Consider the following 22,641-nt stretch of genomic DNA (forward strand, 5'->3'; position numbering starts at 1 on the left):
TTACAAACTCATGGAATTCGATGATATCTAAACTCGAGCTTGAACGAGAAAATATTTTGATCAAAAATAAAACCGATTTGTTTTCTGAAAACCCATTTTCAATGCGTTCATTGAACGTAAAATCCTAGGAATTCACCTGGAATTCATTAGGTCACCTGAACCAAATCGTGTGTCAACCGTAAGAACGGTGGTTGCATATTGGTCGAAGACAGGACCTTGTGCCAAGACCGAAAAACTATAGGGTGATCTTTACTATTGCTCCTACAAAGGATAGTATTGCATCCGACACGTTAAAGACCATAATCAAAAGCATGTCACGGGACATTGCCTTAACAGTTACTTGTTCATCGCTTTCCTTTACAACCGGACGGTAGTTTACCGAAAGGTAATATACGGGACAAGTAAACTGGACGTGTTGCTTTCCTAATACAACGTTAGCAAGTGGGTGACACAAAACCATAAGTTTTGAGCTAAAATTTTCAAATCTGAAACCCACCAACCCACAAAAAATATTTTGCAAACACCGGTGAAGGGTTATTCCGGAAAACCTGTCTAGGGTAAAATCTAGCATGAATTTTCAAAAGATCAAATGTTTTCATAAAGATCAAATTTCCTAACAGATCTAAATTTTCATAGTCATGTGGGACTGTAAACCACAAATGCTACTATCATTGTTTATACCGCCGTATCAAAATCACTGATGTACAAAGTGTGAAGAATAAAGAAGTGATTCTAGTGTGTTTTATTTCAAGACTGTATTGCTTGAGGACAAGCAACGTTCAAGTGTGGGGATATTTGATAGTGCTCCAAATGAACATATATTTAGTATCAATATCCCTCCGATATGTAAAGATTTCAGTTGCAATTGTTCCATTTTCATGTAATATTCGTTTATATTAAATAAGTGCGAAGACAAAAGGCGAAAACAACGAATTGAAGACGCAAAGGTCCAAAAAGCTCAAAAGTACAAGATACAATTAAAAAGGTTCAATTTATTGATAAGGAACGTCTAAAAATGACAAGAGTACAAGTTACGAAACGCAAAGTACAAAATATCTCAGCGTACGCAAGGACGTTCGAAAATCCGGAACCGGGACATGAACCAACTCTCAACGCTCGACGCAACGGAAAAAAATTACGAGTCTACTATGTATATAAATATAATATAATATATAAATAATTATAAAAATTATTTATATATTATATATATTTAAATAAAAACCGTCGGCAGCCTTGGATCTTGAACTTGTGGGCTGGTTAGGAACCTCCGCGACTTGCGGAGCTGGAAGGCCAAAATGGCCGCGACTCGCGGAGCAGTGAATTTCAGTTCTGGCTATAAAAGCTCTCGAGTTCTGCATGTAAAATATATAATAAACATAATAATAATAATACTCCATAAGATAATAAATATATATATATATATATATATATATAGTATAGATTAGTGTTATATTAGATTAGTTCGGGTTATGTAAAGGTTATTTTACGGGTTTTTGAAGTCGAAATTCTGTCCGTGTAACACTACGCGATAAATACTCAATGTAAGTTATGTTCTCCTTTTTTAAATTAATGTCTCGTAACTAAGTTATTATTATGCTTATTTGAGCCGAAGTAATCATGATGTTGGGCTAATTACTAAAATTGGGTAATTGGACTTTGTACCATAATTGGGGTTTGGACAAAAGAACGACACTTGTGAAAATTAGACTATGAGCTATTAATGGGCTTTATATTTGTTTAACTAAATGATAGTTTGTTAATGTTAATATAAAGATTTACAATTGGGCGTCCCTATAAATTACCATATACACTCGATCGGACACGATGGGCGGGGTATTTATATGTACGAATAATCGTTCATTTAACCGGACACGGGAATGGATTAATAGCCACTAGAATAATTAAAACAGGGGTGAAATTACATTCAAGGGTAATTGGTGTAATTGTTAACAAAGTAGTAAAACCTTGGTTTACACGCAGTCGATAACCTGGTGTATTCATTAAACAAAGTATTAAAACCTTGTTACAATTCGAATCCCCAATTAGTTGGAATATTTAACTTCGGGTATAATAATAATTTGACGAGGACACTCGCACTTTATATTTATGACTGATGGACTGTTATGGACAAAAACCAGACGGACATATTAAATAATCCAGGACAAAGGACAATTAACCCATGGGCATAAAACTAAAATCAACACGTCAACCATCATGGTTACGGAAGTTTAAATAAGCATAATATATTTTATTTCATTTTTTCTCGTACTTTTATTTATTGTCATTTTAATTATTGTTATTTATTTTAGTGTTATTTAAATATCATCATTTACTATACGCTTCGCTTAAAATATAAATCGACAAACCGGTCATTAAACGGTAAACCCCCTTTTATATATTATTATATATAATTATATATATTTTGTACAAATATAGTTGTTTAAAAATATAGTGTGCAATAAGCCCGCTCCCTGTGGAACGAACCGGACTTACTAAAAACTATACTACTATACGATTAGGTACACTGCCTATAGTGTTGTAGCAAGGTTTAGGTATATCCATTTTGTAAATAAATAATTAAAACTTGTGTAATTTGTAACGTATTTCGTAGTAAATATAGTACTATCACGTACCCCACCGCTACCACATCAGTATTCTCATCCCGAAATATTTAGAGTTTAAAAGTGGGACTATATACTCACTTTCGTCTTGAAGATATGTAATTTTGACTTGGTCTCCGGTTGATATCACGAACCTATCCATATATAGTTTATCAATATATTTCCATTTTAAACAATCGTCACATATATATACTTATTATACTTTTAATAGTTTTAATAATTTCTTAGTCCGTAGTTAGCAGTCCGATGTTAGTAATTCAATTTTAATGGTTCATATTTAGGTGTTTAATAAATAAAACCCCCATCGAAATAAATAAAACCCCATCGTATTTGTATTGGTCGGGATTAATCTTGACCCATGGTACCGGTGTTGTCAAATGACGTGTTGCGTACATAAAGTACCGGTGTTGTCAAATGACGTGTTGCGTACAATCATGGGATCTTATGATTAATCTTCTCGTATTGTTTACGGGTGGTCCTGAAATATATAAAATTAAATTATGAGTACATATATATAAAATATCATGTTATTTTAGAAAGATGTGATTCATTTAATTTTTCTCCAATTATTTTCGTGGCTAAACTAGTTTTGGATATCCGATCTTGTTTTGGTCATAGTTTCTTCGTTACAACTCCGTTTTCGTTGATTCAACTTGCCATCTCCTTGGATCGAGTCCCTCTTTAAGACTATGAACTGTAAATACCTTAGTTTTTATTCGAAATCACAGGTCATAGGTGAAACTTTGGTGAAACTTATGAAGTTAATCATTTTTGTTACAAAAATATCATTTAATGACCATTTTTCTAAAAATACTTATACTTTGAATTAAATCATGAAATTTTTATGTGTTATCATATTCATAGTAAAAATCATTTTTCCAGAAAATAAACCTCCAATTCAAAGTTTAAGATGGTTTTTAATTATCCAACCCAAAACAGCCCCCGGTTACACTCCGATGTCGTAAAAACAGTTTTTAAGGTAATCTTTGAAAAACCAAGTTATACCTTGTTAAGTTAACATATATTTAAGTTATATTACAGGTCTTGAAGTATTTTAAAAGTTAAGTTAGAAGGATCTATTTAGTTTGCAAACAAGTTTGAAAATATTCAAACTATGTTCTTGTTGTTAAAATCTTATACCACAAAATAATATAGCTATATATATATGAATCGAATAAGGTTATGATCATAGTTACTACCTCAAGTTCCTTGGACAAGGTTGCTGTAAAAGAGGAGTAAAAAGCTAGAACCAAAAGGGTGATGGAATTGGATGAAAGATTGGAAGTATGTTTGTGTTCTTGGAAGGATTTCTTGAAGTGTTGTTGTAAGAGTTTTCTTATGGTGATTAAGTAAGGTTTTTGAAGCTAGATCTTCATGGAACTTTGCTGAATGTTTATGGAGTTTAAAGGTTAAGAAAGAGTGTGTGTTTTAGCTAAGATAATTGAAGTGAAAATGAATCAAAATGATGATACTCCTACCTCCCTTAAAAACGTGATTTTAAGGTGATCATGGACAAAATTTTAGTTTGTAATCTTGTGTATTTGTCAAACAATCATACAAAAGTAATTACCTCTACCTTAGGGCAGTAACAAGGGCTAGTTAGGTGGTGATTTGATGTGTATATACCAATAGTAAATACGTATAGAAGTTAGGTATGATACGAGTACATATACTCTAGATATACGTATAGAAATCTTGTGAAAACGGAACGAGGATTCAAATATAGTTATCTTTTGTGAATATACTTATATTGTTTTATGTATTTAAGTCCTTAAAAAGTGATTAAATACATTACATATACGATATATGTATAAACATTATAGGTTATAAGTATTTATATCAAAAAACGTTACTTAAAGTTATCATTTTGAAAACTTAAGTTAGTAGTTTCAAAATATACTTATAACTTATTGTTATTAATACAAAATGAGATATTAAAACATCCTTAGATCATGTTAAATATGTATATATTCATATATATACACAAACGTATAATTATCATATGTTATATAGTTCGTGATATCATCGGTCAAACGTTGTGTAAATCTCTTTTCAAAAACATAAGTCTCAACAATTTGGGTTGCTTATCATGTTGGTAAGGTTTAATTTATGTAAATATTAATCTTATAAGTATAGATCGATCGAAAAAGTCCGGGTCATTACAGTACCTACCCGTTAAATAAATTTCGTCCCGAAATTTTAAAATCGTACCTATTTTGCGTCATCGGGAAACAAATGCGGGTATTTTTGTTTCATTTGATCCTCTCGCTCCCAAGTAAACTCGGGACCTCTTTGTGCATTCCAACGAACTTTAACGATCGGTATGTTGCTCTGCTTGAGCCGTTTAACTTCACGGTCCATGATCTCGATTGGTTCTTCTATGAATTGTAGTTTCTCGTCGACATGGATTTCTTCAAGAGGAATGGTGAGGTCTTCCTTTGCAAGACACTTCTTAAGGTTTGAGACGTGAAAGGTATTATGTACTCCGGCGAGTTGTTGCGGTAACTCGAGTCGATAAGCTACCGGTCCAATGCGTTCGATAATTTTGAACGGGCCTACATACCTTGGGTTTAGTTTACCCCTTTTTCCAAAACGTATTACACCTTTCCAAGGTGACACCTTTAACATAACCATGTCACCGATATGAAACTCTAATGGTTTCCTTCGGACATCGGCGTAGCTCTTTTGGCGACTACGGGCTGTTTTTAATTTCTCCTTGATTTGCACTATCTTCTCAGTAGTTTCATGTATGATCTCGGGACCAGTTAATTGTCGATCTCCTACTTCATTCCAATAGATAGGAGATCTACACTTCCTTCCGTACAATGCTTCGAATGGTGCAGCTTTAATGCTCGCATGATAACTATTATTATACGAGAATTCTGCTAATGGTAGATACTTATCCCATCCGTTTCCAAAATCGATCACACATGCCCTGAGCATGTCTTCAAGAGTCTGAATTGTTCTTTCACTCTGCCCGTCCGTTTGCGGATGATATGCGGTACTCATATCCAAACGAGTTCCTAGTGCCTCCTGTAGTGATTGCCAGAACTTTGAGGTAAATCTACTATCACGATCAGATATAATGGAAATAGGTATTCCATGCCTTGAAACTATTTCCTTTATATATAATCATAATAATTTCTCCATTCTATCTGTTTCCTTTATAGGTAAGAAATGTGCAGATTTGGTAAGACGATCAACAATTACCCAAATGGTGTCGTATCCCCAGGCAGTCTTTGGTAACTTCGTGATGAAATCCATGGTAATACCGTCCCATTTCCATTCTGGAATTTCTGGTTGTTGAAGTAACCCTGACGGCTTCTGGTGTTCTGCTTTGACTTTGGAACAAGTTAAACACTCCCCAACATATGTTGCAACGTCTGTCTTTAAATTAGGCCACCAATAATGTGTCTTAAGATCTTGGTACATCTTTCCAACTCCAGGATGTATCGAATATCTTGTCTTATGTGCCTCGTTCAATATCAACTTCCTTAATCCACCCAACTTCGGTACCCAAATACGATTTGCAAAATATCGAATTCCATCTTCCCGTATAACGAGTTGCTTCTCATACTTCTTCATTATTTCATTTCTTATGTTTTCTTTAGTAAGTGCTTCTCGTTGAACTTCTTTGATTTGTGAGTTGAGATTCATGCGAATTTTTATGTTCATCGCTCGTACTCGAATTGGTTCTCGTTCCTTTCTGCTTAATGCGTCAGCCACCACATTCGCTTTCCCGGGATGATAACGAATTTCACAATCATAGTCGTTTATTAACTCGACCCACCTACGTTGCCTCATGTTCAGCTGTTTCTGATCAAAAATATGTTGAAGGCTTTTATGATCAGTAAACACAGTGCATTTAACCCCATACAAGTAGTGTCTCCATATCTTCAATGCAAACACGACTGCTCCCAGTTCTAGATCATGCGTCGTATAATTCCGCTCGTGAATCTTTAATTGTCGGGATGCGTATGCAATAACTTTCTTCCGTTGCATAAGAACGCAACCAAAACCTTGTCGCGAAGCGTCACAATATATTTCAAAATCATCGTTCCCTTCTGGTAATGATAAAATAGGCGCCGTAGTCAACTTCTTTTTCAGTAATTGAAATGCACTCTCCTGCTCAGAAGTCCATTCATATTTCTTCCCTTTTTGCGTTAACGCTGTCAACGGCTTAGCTATTCGGGAAAAATCTTGAATAAACCTTCTGTAATAACCGGCTAAACCCAAAAATTGGCGTATCTGCATTGGTGTCTTAGGAGTCTCCCATTTTTCAATGGCTTCAATTTTTGCTGGATCAACCTGAATTCCTTTGCTACTAACAACGTGGCCAAGAAATTGCACTTCTTTCAACCAGAAAGCACATTTAGAAAATTTAGCATATAGCTGTTCTTTTCTCAACAACTCTAATATCAACCTTAAATGCTGTTCATGCTCTTGCTCACTCTTGGAATAGATAAGAATATCATCAATGAAAACAATAACAAACTTATCTAAATATGGACTACAAACTCGATTCATGAGGTCCATGAATACAGCTGGCGCATTCGTTAATCCAAACGGCATGACCAAAAATTCGTAATGACCGTAACGTGTCCGAAAAGCAGTTTTCGGTATATCTTCTTCTTTGACGCGTAATTGATGATAGCCCGATCTTAGGTCAATTTTCGAGTACACACATGATCCTTGGAGTTGATCAAATAAGTCGTCAATTCTCGGTAGTGGATACCGATTTTTGATAGTTAACTTATTTAATTCACGATAATCTATACACATCCTAAAAGATCCATCTTTCTTTTTAACAAATAGAATCGGAGCTCCCCACGGTGAAGTACTTGGTCGTATGAATCCACGATCCAGTAATTCTTTTAACTGACTCTGAAGTTCTTTTAACTCGGACGGTGCAAGTCTATATGTAGCACGGGCAACTGGTGCAGCTCCTGGTACTAAATCTATTTGAAATTCTACAGATCTAAATGGAGGTAATCCCGGCAACTCTTCCGGAAAAACTTCAGGAAAATCTCTTGCCACAGGCACGTCATTGATGCACTTCTTTTTTTCTTTCTTTTCGACTTTATTAACATGTGCTAAGATAGCATAGCACCCTTTCTTCAAGCACTTTTGAGCTTTCAAATAACTAATGAGTTTTAGCTTTGAGTTACCCTTCTCTCCATAAATCATTACTGGCGTTTTATTCTTACGAGGAATGCGAATTGCCTTCTTGGCACACACAACTTCAGCTCCTACTTTGGACATCCAGTCCATGCCGACTATTACATCAAAACTTCCTAATTCTACGGGTATTAAGTCAATTTTAAATTTTCTCCGGCTAAATTTATTTTACAATCACGGCAAATTTTATCGGCTTTAATTAGTTTACCATTAGCTAACTCAATCATGTACTTAGCATCTAGAGGTAATGATGAACAATTCAATTTAGCGTGAAAGTCTCTACACACGTAACTTCTATCAGCACCAGTATCAAATATAATAGATGCGGATAAGTTATTAATGGTAAACGTACCCGTAACAAGCTCCGGGTCTTCACACGCCTCTCTAGCATTAATAACAAATGCTCTCCCACGTGCAGGTCCGACATTCTTCTCTGGATTCGGGCACTGGCTCTTATAGTGACCTTGTTTTCCACACCCATAACAAGTAATGGTAGCCAAAGCAGTTCTATTTGCATTAGTGGCAGGAGTCTTGGTACCATTTGTATTTGTAACGAGAGCCCTACAATCTTCAGCAAGATGACCCTTTCGATTACATTTGTTGCATACCACATTACAGTAACCAGAGTGATGTTTGTGGCATCGGTTGCATAAAGGATTTTGTCCTTTATAACCAAAGCTTAAACCACTACCCGCACCTTGCGTGATTTCTTGTTTCTTAAAAGATTGTTGTTGGTTACCTCGATCATAATTTCCATTCCACTTTCTTTTGTTACCTGATACCTTCACATCAGTATTGGATACTTTCTTATCCATGATGACCTGATCCATTAGCTCGTTTGCCATGGTTATAGCTTCATGAATTGTCTTAGGTTTCGATGCTGTAACATTTTCCTTGACCTTTTTGGGCAAACCATCTTTGTACATTTCAATCTTCCATTCTTCGGTTGGAACCAATTCAGGACATAGCAAAACTAATTCCATGAATCGCTGATTGTAGTTGGTGATTTCAGTACCAACAACCTTCAGGCTTCGTAATTCATCTTCCAACTTCCTAACCTCGTTCCTTGGACAATACTCGTTGATTAACATTGTTTTGAATTCTTCCCAAGGAGTATCATAAGCTACATCTCCTCCTACAGCCTTCACATAATTTTTCCACCACGTGAGTGCACTATCTTGTAAAGTGCACGATGCATACTTGGTCATGTCCTTTTCAACACAACCACTTATTTTAAACACAGTCTCCATCTTTTCTATCCACCGGGTTAAACCGATCGGTCCTTCCGTTCCACTGAATGATGAGGGCTTGCAAGCTTGAAACGTCTTGTAGGTGCATCCTACACGAGGATTTGGGTTCACTGCAGCAGCTCTTGCAGCTTCGACCCATAACATTCTGTCATTGACTCGCTGGTTGATGAATTCCTCGACTTCTTGTTCCGTCATTCGATTCAATCGCGCCATTTCCTAATGAAAGAAAATAATTATTCACATGGAATATTATAGATGTAGTGTGTATTTATAGTACATTACAGCTTGTTAATAATATGAACTAGGTATTATTATAAAAGCCTTTTCTTCTTATTAGCGTTTTATAATTATATCTAGGGTAGTACCTACCCGTTAATGTTCATACTTAATAGCTTAGTACAGAACCAATTACTACCATCTAAATAATACTTAACCATGGAAAATTATTGCATTTCATACTTCACTATTTTACATATGCTTATCTTACATCGAACATTAAGCAAACCACACTAATAATATTATACAAAACATTATATGATCCCATGGTTTAATACGGCAGCGCATCGTTTAGTCTATTTTCTAGGACGTTTAGGTTCAATGAATCGCTTAACGCTTATCCTAGCTGTCTGCCTATATTTTGGCTGTGGGGCTGAAGAACTGGATGCCGGGATAGAACGAATAGGAATAGCGGGAATAGGGGTGGTAGTGTCTAGTGGAGTTGGTGCCACATCATCCTTACTAAACTCGGGATTTGAATTTTCTAATTCATTAGCCTTTCGTTTCTTTCCTAGTTCGAACTTGTCTTTTGTAATTTCCTGTATTTCTTCCTCGGGTTCACTTTCCTCCTCGGGTTCACTTTCCTCCTCGGGTTCACTTTCCGGGTTCTCTATAGTCGGTTCATCCGGAATTTGTGAGTCTTCCCCAAAGATATCATTTTCGTCATCGGATAGGTTAATGACTGGAACACCATCTGAAGATTCTGGTTCGGAGTCGCTGAATGTGATAACAAGTTTTGAGCCCGACATCTATCACACAACAACTAACCCATTAGTACTACATAATATTTACATATAAATTTTAACCAACAATGATAAGCAATGGTTTTTAAATCAGACCCGGTCAAAGTTCAGACTTACTAATGTATCCTAACGACTTATCAGTTAGACACACTAATGCAAACCTGGTTCGCTAAGACCACCGCTCTGATACCACATGTCATAACCCGTCCTTAACCATAAGAACGAGTTAGATAACGTATGATTTCATTGCGAGGTATTGACCTCTATATGCGACATTTTTAGAAGAACAACTGCATTTATTTTACATTACAAACCATAACTCTTATATTAATACAAGCTTTAGACAATATAAAGATGATTATCGTTTAGCGATAATCTTAGACTTACAAACTTTACATGTGATGATAACAATACGATTTCTAGCATATTTTACATTACAATTCCTCGGATATGCAGTTTTATTTTTGACACAAATATGCATACTCAAGATCTTGCTTAAATTCAACATGTTGCAGCGGAAGCTTTTAGTTATCACCTGAGAATAGACATGTTTAAAACGTCAACATAAAGTTGGTGAGATATAGGTTTAATGCCGGCAGCGATATAAATATAGACCACAAGATTTCATATGTAAACATTTTAATAAAAATATTCTAAGTGGTTGAGCACTTGGTAACCATACTTAACATTTAATCACGTCGCATATTCCCTTTATTATGAAATCTTACTACACCGTACCAAGTGTAGTCACGAAACGAAGTACTGTGCAACCGTTGAATACTGGTCGTCCAGTCCGGTTGGGGTTGTCAGGCCCGATAGATCTATCAACAGGATTCGCGTTTACAATACCGCTGTAAATAACAGTTACCAAGCTACAGGGAAGTATGCCAGTGGTACAACTCAACGTAAAATATATTTTTCAGTTACTTGTGTCCATAACGTAAAACATAAAATACATGTATTCTCATCCCGAAATATTTAGAGTTTAAAAGTGGGACTATATACTCACTTTCATCTTGAAGATATGTAATTTTGACTTGGTCTCCGGTTGATATCACGAACCTATCCATATATAGTTTATCAATATATTTCCATTTTAAACAATCGTCACATATATATACTTATTATACTTTTAATAGTTTTAATAATTTCTTAGTCCGTAGTTAGCAGTCCGATATTAGTAATTCAATTTTAATGGTTCATATTTAGGTGTTTAATAAATAAAACCCCCATCGAAATAAATAAAACCCCATCGTATTTGTATTGGTCGGGATTAATCTTGACCCATGGTACCGGTGTTGTCAAATGACGTGTTGTGTACATAAAGTACCGGTGTTGTCAAATGACGTGTTGCGTACAATCATGGGATCTTATGATTAATCTTCTCGTATTGTTTACGGGTGGTCCTGAAATATATAAAATTAAATTATGAGTACATATATATAAAATATCATGTTATTTTAGAAAGATGTGATTCATTTAATTTTTCTCCAATTATTTTCGTGGCTAAACTAGTTTTGGATATCCGATCTTGTTTTGGTCATAGTTTCTTCGTTACAACTCCGTTTTCGTTGATTCAACTTGCCATCTCCTTGGATCGAGTCCCTCTTTAAGACTATGAACTGTAAATACCTTAGTTTTTATTCGAAATCACAGGTCATAGGTGAAACTTTGGTGAAACTTATGAAGTTAATCATTTTTGTTACAAAAATATCATTTAATGACCATTTTTCTAAAAATACTTATACTTTGAATTAAATCATGAAATTTTTATGTGTTATCATATTCATAGTAAAAATCATTTTTCCAGAAAATAAACCTCCAATTCAAAGTTTAAGATGGTTTTTAATTATCCAACCCAAAACAGCCCCCGGTTACACTCCGATGTCGTAAAAACAGTTTTTAAGGTAATCTTTGAAAAACCAAGTTATACCTTGTTAAGTTAACATATATTTAAGTTATATTACAGGTCTTGAAGTATTTTAAAAGTTAAGTTAGAAGGATCTATTTAGTTTGCAAACAAGTTTGAAAATATTCAAACTATGTTCTTGTTGTTAAAATCTTATACCACAAAATAATATAGCTATATATATATGAATCGAATAAGGTTATGATCATAGTTACTACCTCAAGTTCCTTGGACAAGGTTGCTGTAAAAGAGGAGTAAAAAGCTAGAACCAAAAGGGTGATGGAATTGGATGAAAGATTGGAAGTATGTTTGTGTTCTTGGAAGGATTTCTTGAAGTGTTGTTGTAAGAGTTTTCTTATGGTGATTAAGTAAGGTTTTTGAAGCTAGATCTTCATGGAACTTTGCTGAATGTTTATGGAGTTTAAAGGTTAAGAAAGAGTGTGTGTTTTAGCTAAGATAATTGAAGTGAAAATGAATCAAAATGATGATACTCCTACCTCCCTTAAAAACGTGATTTTAAGGTGATCATGGACAAAATTTTAGTTTGTAATCTTGTGTATTTGTCAAACAATCATACAAAAGTAATTACCTCTACCTTAGGGCAGTAACAAGGGCTAGTTAGGTGGTGATTTGATGTGTATATACCAATAGTAAATACGTATAGAAGTTAGGTATGATACGAGTACATATACTCTAGATATACGTATAGAAATCTTGTGAAAATGGAACGAGGATTCAAATATAGTTATCTTTTGTGAATATACTTATATTGTTTTATGTATTTAAGTCCTTAAAAAGTGATTAAATACATTACATATACGATATATGTATAAACATTATAGGTTATAAGTATTTATATCAAAAAACGTTACTTAAAGTTATCGTTTTGAAAACTTAAGTTAGTAGTTTCAAAATATACTTATAACTTATTGTTATTAATACAAAATGAGATATTAAAACATCCTTAGATCATGTTAAATATGTATATATTCATATATATACACAAACGTATAATTATCATATGTTATATAGTTCGTGATATCATCGGTCAAACTAGACGGTCAAACGTTGTGTAAATCTCTTTTCAAAAACATAAGTCTCAACAATTTGGGTTGCTTATCATGTTGGTAAGGTTTAATTTAAGTAAATATTAATCTTATAAGTATAGATCGATCGAAAAAGTCCGGGTCATTACAACTCACATGAGTGGCATCAAGAATAAGACATCGTTAGATCATCTAAAGCGGCTAGAGCCGATTCTAGCCATGACTTTGATTCCATTTCCGCAAAGTTAGACGCTTTCGAGAGACGAATGGAAAAGATGACTAAAGATATTCACTTAATACGAATTAGTTGTGAGCAGTGTGGAGGACCACATTTGACAAAAGATTGTCTCAGTATTGAACAAACAATGGAACAAAGAGAGAATGTTTCATACATGAACCAAAGGCCTGGAAATAATTATCAAAATAATTATCAACCGCCAAGACCAAATTACAATCAAAAGCAGAATTATAACCGAAATGTTCCATACAACAACCAACAAGGTCCTAGTGTAACAGACTGAAACCCGGGCTAGTTGTAAGTTGTCTATTTTTGCCTTTAGGGTTTGTGCTTAGTCTTAAGTGCTTTTTATTTTAATTATTTTATTAGTATTTTAATATAATTGTGTTGTGACCAGTTTGTGACAAGGGTCCCAGAACAGGTTTGTTTATTTTATTTGGACCTCGTTTGGGTTACCTAATCTTGTGCGAAAGATATCAGATAACTGGTAAATACCCGTGTGTGATGGGGTATTGTGTTTTAACACAAATATAAGCTAGTGACCAGCTCTTTTCTTGAGGTTTCCTGAACTTTCCTCTCACTCACACATTCACCTAACCTAAACTTCACCATCTTCATCTCAACCCTAAATCATTTGATCTCGAATTGAAGCTTGATTTTAGTGTCAAATCGTTCCTTGTGTTGTTGTGATTCTAACAAGGTAAAGTTTGTTTAATTTCGTGATCAAATCAGTGTCAAAATGGGTGTTTTAGTCAAGTTTTATGAAAATGGGGTTTTGTGTCAAATTGGTAGAAATTGATGTTGTTTGTGTTTGAATGTTGTGGGTTTATGTTCCAAAAAGTTTAGTGTACGAGTTGTGTTCAGTTTTGAGGTCAAAAACGTGTCTAAAGTCGAGATTTGGTGATTTTGGGTTGAAACCCGTCACTTTGCTGCTGTTGCAGCTGATGAACTACCTTCGGCCGATGGTCGTTGACCATCGACCGATGGTGAGGGACGATCGGCCGGTGGATAGGACCATCGACCGATGGTGTAGGATTTATGACCAGCGGATGTAATTTTGACGATCGACCGATTGGGGGAGACCATCGACCGATGGTGTGTTGACGATCGGCCGATGGATGGGACCATCGACCGATGGTCTTAGACGGTGAAATTCTTACTAAGTGTGGAATTCTAGCCGTTATGCTGCCCGTTTGTATTTTAGTGTTCATGATGTAAATTTTGAAAGTGCATAAGTGTTAAGCATGAAAATTTTAGCGGACGCAAATTTTTACTAATTTGCTATAATTCGCTGTCAGTGTGTCTAATCTTGATGGGAACACTATTCTAACTTGGTTTTTGCTGTTCTCAGGAGATAAGGACAAGGAGGAAGCTCAGAAATAATAACTGAGCAGTTGCTGGTAATTGGTGAGTGGGTCTATTTACGGATAGAGTTTAAGTAGCATATCATGCTACTGTGGTTGACTCTTTTACCATGCATAGTGTAGGAATTGCCATGATAGAATAATATCGTTTGCCTGATGTTGTATGTGAATTATGTGTACACTGTGTGAATGGCACCAGTCGGGCCTAGGGAGACTGGGGACTCGAGACCGTGCCTAGGAGAGGTTAGAGTCCGTATGAGGTCAACCGTGCCTAGGGGAGGTTGGGTCCATAGGCTACTGATTGTAGAGTATAGTGTGAATGATGCATCCCCTGCATCTGGATAACTATACTGTGAATTGAGTAGCAGGGACTATCGGTAGACTCAGGCCCGATCAGCTGGGAGTCGTGTGCTCGTACAAGCCGCCGATCCTCGTATTGTCTTTTGTATGCTAGTTGGTAGTTAGCAGGTATTGTTGATGTATATAGCTTGTGTGTGGCTTAAGCTATATCTGTTAGATAGATTCCATTCACTTAGCGGTGCGCTAATCCCCCACATATTCTCCCCTTGCAGGTTTAGGTACTGCTAGTCGGGAAGGGTGCTATTGCAGAAGACATGTTTGACAACCCAACTCTGATGTGGACTTTTGTATAAATAATGTTTTGTGATAACGTAACACCGTTGTGTAAACTTAAACGTAATGACGTGACTTATATTGTGTTTGTTAATAAAGTCTTCCGCTGTGTAATTAAAAAAAAAAAAAATAAATGGCCGGTGTTACAAGTTGGTATCAGAGCATGGTTTGGCGGCAAATACGTGCGCGTATTTTGTTCCCAAACCCTGAGGCAAGTCAAACATGTCTGTGGGAGTGGGGGCTAAGTGAAAATAGGATATACGTGTGTTAGTTGTGATTGAACTAACTGTTATCCACTAAGCTTTTGTGTAAGCTGTTTTGTAGCACAGGTATGGCTGATAGAAACGCAACTGGCCCATCCAACCCCGGAACATTCAGAGCACCAGAAGAGGGTGTTGAGTCTGATGATGATCAGAGTAGTTACATCCTTCAGTTAGAAAGCAAGCTAAAAGAGGCCGAGGACAAAATTAATGAGCTTGAATTGGCAAGGCATTCTGGAAATGATGATACACCACCTGGATTCCCAACCGCGCAATCCCAAACGATACCTAATGTGCACCAGAACCAGTTTCAGAATCAAATACCTAACCAATATTATATGCCACCGCGAAACACTTTTACTTACCAAAATCCCATGATGATGAACCCGTACCAAATGCAAATGTTCCAACAACCTTACATGCAACCACCCAAAAAAGTGTACTTATAAGAACTTCCGTGATTGCAAACCCTCTGAGTTCTCTGGAAGTACTGATCCGACTGTAACTCTCAATTGGTTGCGAGAAATTGAAAGGGTATTTGAAGCATGCCAGTGTGAACCCGAGCTGAAAGTGACATATGCTAGTCGAATGTTGAAAGGTAGGGCTATGATTTGGTGGGATTCCTTGATTTCCGGTATACCGAAAGAACAAGTGAGTATGATCACTTGGGAGCAGTTTCATGGAAAGGTGTGTGAACAGTACCGTAATCCGTTTGATATGAACCGAATCAAGACTGAGTTTCTTGAAATGAAGATGACACCTCAAATGACGATCGACGAGGTAGTAGAGAAGTATATGGATAAACTAAGGTTTGTACAACAGTGGGTTCCAGACGAAGCGTCTCGTATACAACATTTTGTTAATATCATTTTGCCAGAGTACCGAACTTTTGTTAGAACGGCTACGTCGTTGTCTCAAGCGGTTGTGATGGCTAAGATGGTAGAAAGTGATGTCCAGGCCGCCAGAAATAGAATGTTTGGTAATGTGTTACAACAAGGTGGGCAAGTATCTGGTCAATCAGGATCTAAATTCAAGAAGTCTAGTGGGTTTAAATCGAAGGGTAAAAGTGGTCAGAATAGTTCTGGATCTGGATCAGGTAAAGGGAATTGGTGTCACACGTGTCGATCTTCTCACAGTGGTTAGTGTTCCGAGGCTACAAGAAGATGCTTAAAGTGTGGTGTTGTTGGGCATGAGTCTTCAGCATGCCCGTATCCGAATAGTGTATGTTGGAGTTGTCACAAACCAGGGCATCGTGCAATTAGTTGTCCGTCGAAGAGTGGTAGTTCCGGGGCAGGGTCAGGGTCAGGGGCGCGTTCAGCATCAGCTGGATGGTCAACTGCCTCGAGTGGGCAGAAGAGGAAGAACCCTCCAACAGCAGAGGCTAGAGCTTTTTAGATGTCGGTGGAAAATGCTGTGGCAACCGACGAAGTAATCACCGGTATGTTTCTAATCAACTCAATACCTGCTCGCGTATTGTTTGATTGTGGTGCCAATAGGTGTTTTATTTCCCTAGATTTCTGTGCTAAGTTGAATTTACCAGCTACTGTGTTACCCAAGCCGGTTAGTGTAGAAGTAGCTGATGGTAAGACCACACCCATCATAACCTATGTGACTGGGGTTTGTATAGAGATCGAAGGGAAGTCTTTCCCGGTGACTTGTTTAGTGTTACCTATTCCTAGCTTTGATGTAGTACTAGGAATGGATTGGTTGAGCTCGCTTAGGGCTAATATTAAGTGCGATAGGAAAATGATTACCTTTCGTTTGACCGATGGAACCCTTGTGGTGGCCCGGGGGGAGCGGGGCGGGTATAATTTTCCGTTGATAACCATGATGAAAGCGAAAAAGTCGATGGCAAAGGGTTGTGAATCATTTCTTGCATATGTGATTGATGCAAAGAAAGAAAAGAAAGCAGTGGCCGATATTCCAGTAGTATCAGAATTTCCCGAAGTGTTCCCAGATGAGTTACCAGGTCTGCCGCCAGTAAGGGAAGTCGAATATAAGATTGAGTTGGTTCCTGGAACAACTCCAGTTGCAAAAGCTCCATACCGATTAGTGCCGTCTGAAATTCGTGAAATGATGTCACAGATTCAAGAGTTATTAGATCGTGGGTTTATCCGACCGAGTTTTTCACCATGGGGTGCTCCGGTGTTGTTTGTTAAAAAGAAAGATGGGTCAATGCGTATGTGTATTGATTATCGTGAATTGAACAAAAGAACAGTGAAGAATAAGTATCCGTTACCTTGAATAGACGATTTGTTCGATCAGTTACAGGGTGCTTCATTCTTTTCTAAGATAGACTTACGATCCGGATATCATCAGGTTCGTGTTGCTGAATCAGATATACCAAAAATAGCGTTCAGAACAAGGTATGGTCATTATGAATTTCTTGTCATGCCGTTTGGGTTGACGAATGCGCCAGCAGTCTTCATGGATCTAATGAATAGAGTGTGTCGTCCATTCTTAGATAAGTTTGTGATTGTGTTTATTGATGATATATTGGTGTATTCGAAAACAGAGAGTGAACATGCTGAACATCTGAGATTGGTTTTGAACTTGTTAAAACGTGAGCAACTATTTGCAAAATTTTCAAAGTGTGAATTTTGGTTACGTGAAGTGCAGTTTTTGGGTCATGTGATTTGTACCGAGGGTATAAAAGTTGATCCGACAAAGATAGAAGCGGTAATGAATTGGAATTCTCCGAGGACTCCGACTGAGATTAAGAGTTTTCTGGGATTGGCTGGTTATTATCGCAGGTTTATCAAAGATTTCTCTAAAATAGCGGGTCCATTGACTAAGTTAACTCGTAAAGATATAGCCTTTCGATGGACTGATGAACAGGAAAAGGCTTTTCAGATATTGAAACGGCTACTGTGTCAGGCACCAGTGTTAGCTTTACCAGAAGGTTCAGACGACTTCGTGGTATACTGTGATGCATCATATGCTGGGTTGGGTTGTGTATTAATGCAAAGAGATAAAGTAATCGCCTACGCCTCGCGACAGTTGAAAGTTCATGAGAAGAATTATCCAGTGCATGATCTTGAAATGGCTGCAGTAGTGTTTGCTTTGAAACTGTGGAGACACTATTTGTATGGAACCCATTGTGTTATATGTACAGATCACAAGAGTTTGCAGTATATCTTCTCACAGAAAGAATTGAATATGCGTCAGAGACGATGGCAAGAGTTGATCAAAGATTACGATTGTGAAATTAAATACCATCCGGGTAAGGCAAATGTGGTTGCAGATGCGCTAAGTCGTAAAAAGTCAAGTGAAAATGTGAAATTTCTTCGTTTGAATATAACTTCAGATTTGATTAACAGCTTAAGAACCGTTCAGGCCTGTGCTTTGGAGGACGAACATATTAAATATGAACAAATGATCAAACGAAAAGTGGACTTAAGTGATGACTCACGTGGACTAAAGACCTTAAACAATCGTGTTTGGGTGCCTAAGCTTGGAGATTTGAGGGATTTAATTATGACAGAAGCTCACAAATCCAGACTGACAGTACATCCGGGTAGTAATAAGATGTATCATGATTTGAAAGCAGTGTATTGGTGGCCGACAATGAAAACAGATATCGCTCGATATGTCGAAAAGTGCCATATTTGTGCTCAAGTGAAGGCAGAACATCAGAAACCTTATGGTTCGCTACGTCAGTTACAGATTCCAGAGTGGAAATGGGAACATATAACGATGGATTTTGTGACCAAATTACCTCGAACTCAGAAACGACATGATATGATTTGGGTAATAGTGGATCGTCTAACTAAAAGTGCTCATTTTCTTGCTACTCGTGAGACAGCTTCGTTAAGTGAGTTAGCCGATTTGTATGTGAAAGAAATAGTTAGTCGACATGGTGTGCCGTTATCGATCGTTTCAGACAGAGATTCCAGATTTGTGTCGAATTTTTGGAACAGTCTTCAACAAAATTTGGGTACACGTGTGAATTTAAGTACAGCTTATCATCCTCAGACAGATGGTCAGAGTGAAAGAACGATACAGACTTTGGAGGATATGTTAAGGGCTTGTGTGTTAGAATACGGTGGTTCGTGGGATACACATTTACCGTTGGTCGAATTCGCGTATAATAATTCATATCATTCGAGTATAGGAATGCCGCCCTATGAAATGTTGTACGGTCGTCGTTGCAGAACTCCGACTTGTTGGTTAGAAGCCGGGGAGAAACAGTTTGCAGGTCCCGAAATTGTTCAAATGACAGCCGAAAAAGTTGCAATTGCGAGAGAAAAGTTGAAAGCCGCTAGAGATAGGCAGAAAATGTATGCTGATCCGCGTAGACGTCCGGTTACCTTTAATGTGGGTGAACGAGTGTATCTGAAAGTTTCGCCGTGGAAAGGGGTTATCAGATTCGGTAAACGTGGTAAGTTAGCACCGAGATTTATTGGTCCGTTTTCGATCAGTGAAGTGTTGAATGATCAGACTGTGGTGTTTGATCTTCCGTCAGAGTTAGCCGGTATTCATAATACATTTAACGTGTGTTATCTTCGAAAGTGTAAAGTCGATGATGAAACACAACTTCTTCCTTTAGAAGATTTAAGGGTCGATTTGAATAAGAAATTGGTGGAAGAGCCGGTCCGTGTAGTTGACCGAAAGGTGACTAAGTTGAGATATAAAGAGATACCGATGGTGTTGATTGAGTGGAAACACAGTTTGGATTCTAATCTTACGTGGGAAACGGAAGAGTTGATGAGAAACCGCTACCCTCATTTGTTTGACCAAGACCAGATTCCGAGGACGGAATCTCCTTAAGGGGGGTGGATTTGTAACAGACTGAAACCCGGGCTAGTTGTAAGTTGTTTATTTTTGCCTTTAGTCTTAAGTGCTTTTTATTTTAATTATTTTATTAGTATTTTAATATAATTGTGTTGTGACCAGTTTGTGACAAGGGTCCCAGAACAGGTTTGTTTATTTTATTTGGACCTCGTTTGGGTTACCTAATCTTGTGCGAAAGATATCAGATAACTGGTAAATACCCGTGTGTGATGGGGTATTGTGTTTTAACACAAATATAAGCTAGTGACCAGCTCTTTTCTTGAGGTTTCCTGAACTTTCCTCTCACTCACACATTCACCTAACCTAAACTTCACCATCTTCATCTCAACCCTAAATCATTTGATCTCGAATTGAAGCTTGATTTTAGTGTCAAATGGTTCCTTGTGTTGTTGTGATTCTAACAAGGTAAAGTTTGTTTAATTTCGTGATCAAATCAGTGTCAAAATGGGTGTTTTAGTCAAGTTTTATGAAAATGGGGTTTTGTGTCAAATTGGTAGAAATTGATGTTGTTTGTGTTTGAATGTTGTGGGTTTATGTTCCAAAAAGTTTAGTGTACGAGTTGTGTTCAGTTTTGAGGTCAAAAACGTGTCTAAAGTCGAGATTTGGTGATTTTGGGTTGAAACCCGTCACTTTGCTGCTGTTGCAGCTGATGAACTACCTTCGGCCGATGGTCGTTGACCATCGACCGATGGTGAGGGACGATCGGCCGGTGGATAGGACCATCGACCGATGGTGTAGGATTTCTGACCAGCGGATGTAATTTTGACGATCGACCGATTGGGGGAGACCATCGACCGATGGTGTGTTGACGATCGGCCGATGGATGGGACCATCAACCGATGGTCTTAGACGGTGAAATTCTTACTAAGTGTGGAATTCTAGCCGTTATGCTGCCCGTTTGTATTTTAGTGTTCATGATGTAAATTTTAGCGGACGCAAATTTTTACTAATTTGCTATAATTCGCTGTCAGTGTGTCTAATCTTGATGGGAACACTATTCTAACTTGGTTTTTGCTGTTCTCAGGAGATAAGGACAAGGAGGAAGCTCAGAAATAATAACTGAGCAGTTGCTGGTAATTGGTGAGTGGGTCTATCTACGGATAGAGTTTAAGTAGCATATCATGCTACTGTGGTTGACTCTTTTACCATGCATAGTGTAGGAATTGCCATGATAGAATAATATCGTTTGCCTGATGTTGTATGTGAATTATGTGTACACTGTGTGAATGGCACCAGTCGGGCCTAGGGAGACTGGGGACTCGAGACCGTGCCTAGGAGAGGTTAGAGTCCGTATGAGGTCAACCGTGCCTAGGGGAGGTTGGGTCCATAGGCTACTGATTGTAGAGTATAGTGTGAATGATGCATCCCTTGCATCTGGATAACTATACTGTGAATTGAGTAGCAGGGACTATCGGTAGACTCAGGCCCGATCAGCTGGGAGTCGTGTGCTCGTACAAGCCGCCGATCCTCGTATTGTCTTTTGTATGCTAGTTGGTAGTTAGCAGGTATTGTTGATGTATATAGCTTGTGTGTGGCTTAAGCTATATCTGTTAGATAGATTCCATTCACTTAGCGGTGCGCTAATCCCCCACATATTCTCCCCTTGCAGGTTTAGGTACTGCTAGTCGGGAAGGGTGCTATTGCAGAAGACATGTTTGACAACCCAACTCTGATGTGGACTTTTGTATAAATAATGTTTTGTGATAACGTAACACCGTTGTGTAAACTTAAACGTAATGACGTGACTTATATTGTGTTTGTTAATAAAGTCTTCCGCTGTGTAATTAAAAAAAAAAAAAAATGGCCGGTGTTACACCTAGCAATCAACAAGTATCTAATAATACTTACAGTCAACAAAGACCTATTTTTCCAATTAAACCACCACAAACCGATGATAAAAAGCCAAATTTAGAAGATATGATGTCAAAGCTAGTTGAATCTCAAACGCAGTTTTTCACATCTCAGAAACAAACTAATGAACAAAATGCTCAAGCATTTAGAAATCAACAAGCTTCTATTGAAAATTTGGAACAAGAAGTAAGCAACCTAGCAAGGTTGATAGGTGAAAGAAAACCAGGGAGTCTACCTAGCGATACAAATGTTAACCCCCGAAATGAAATAGCTAAAGCCATTACCACGAGAAGTGGTATTACACTTAAACCACCTGAAATGCCTGTAATTTTTGATGACTCTATTCCTACTACACAGGCACCACAGCCTGAGCAAGAGAAGGAAACAGAACCGGTAGTTGAAGAGGTTAATGAAGATAACACAGATAAGGCAAAGCCTTATGTTAAACCATACCAACCACAACTTCCTTACCTGAGTA

This window comes from Rutidosis leptorrhynchoides, chromosome 3 (genome assembly GCF_046630445.1).
Source record: "Rutidosis leptorrhynchoides isolate AG116_Rl617_1_P2 chromosome 3, CSIRO_AGI_Rlap_v1, whole genome shotgun sequence".
NCBI lineage: Eukaryota > Viridiplantae > Streptophyta > Magnoliopsida > Asterales > Asteraceae > Rutidosis > Rutidosis leptorrhynchoides.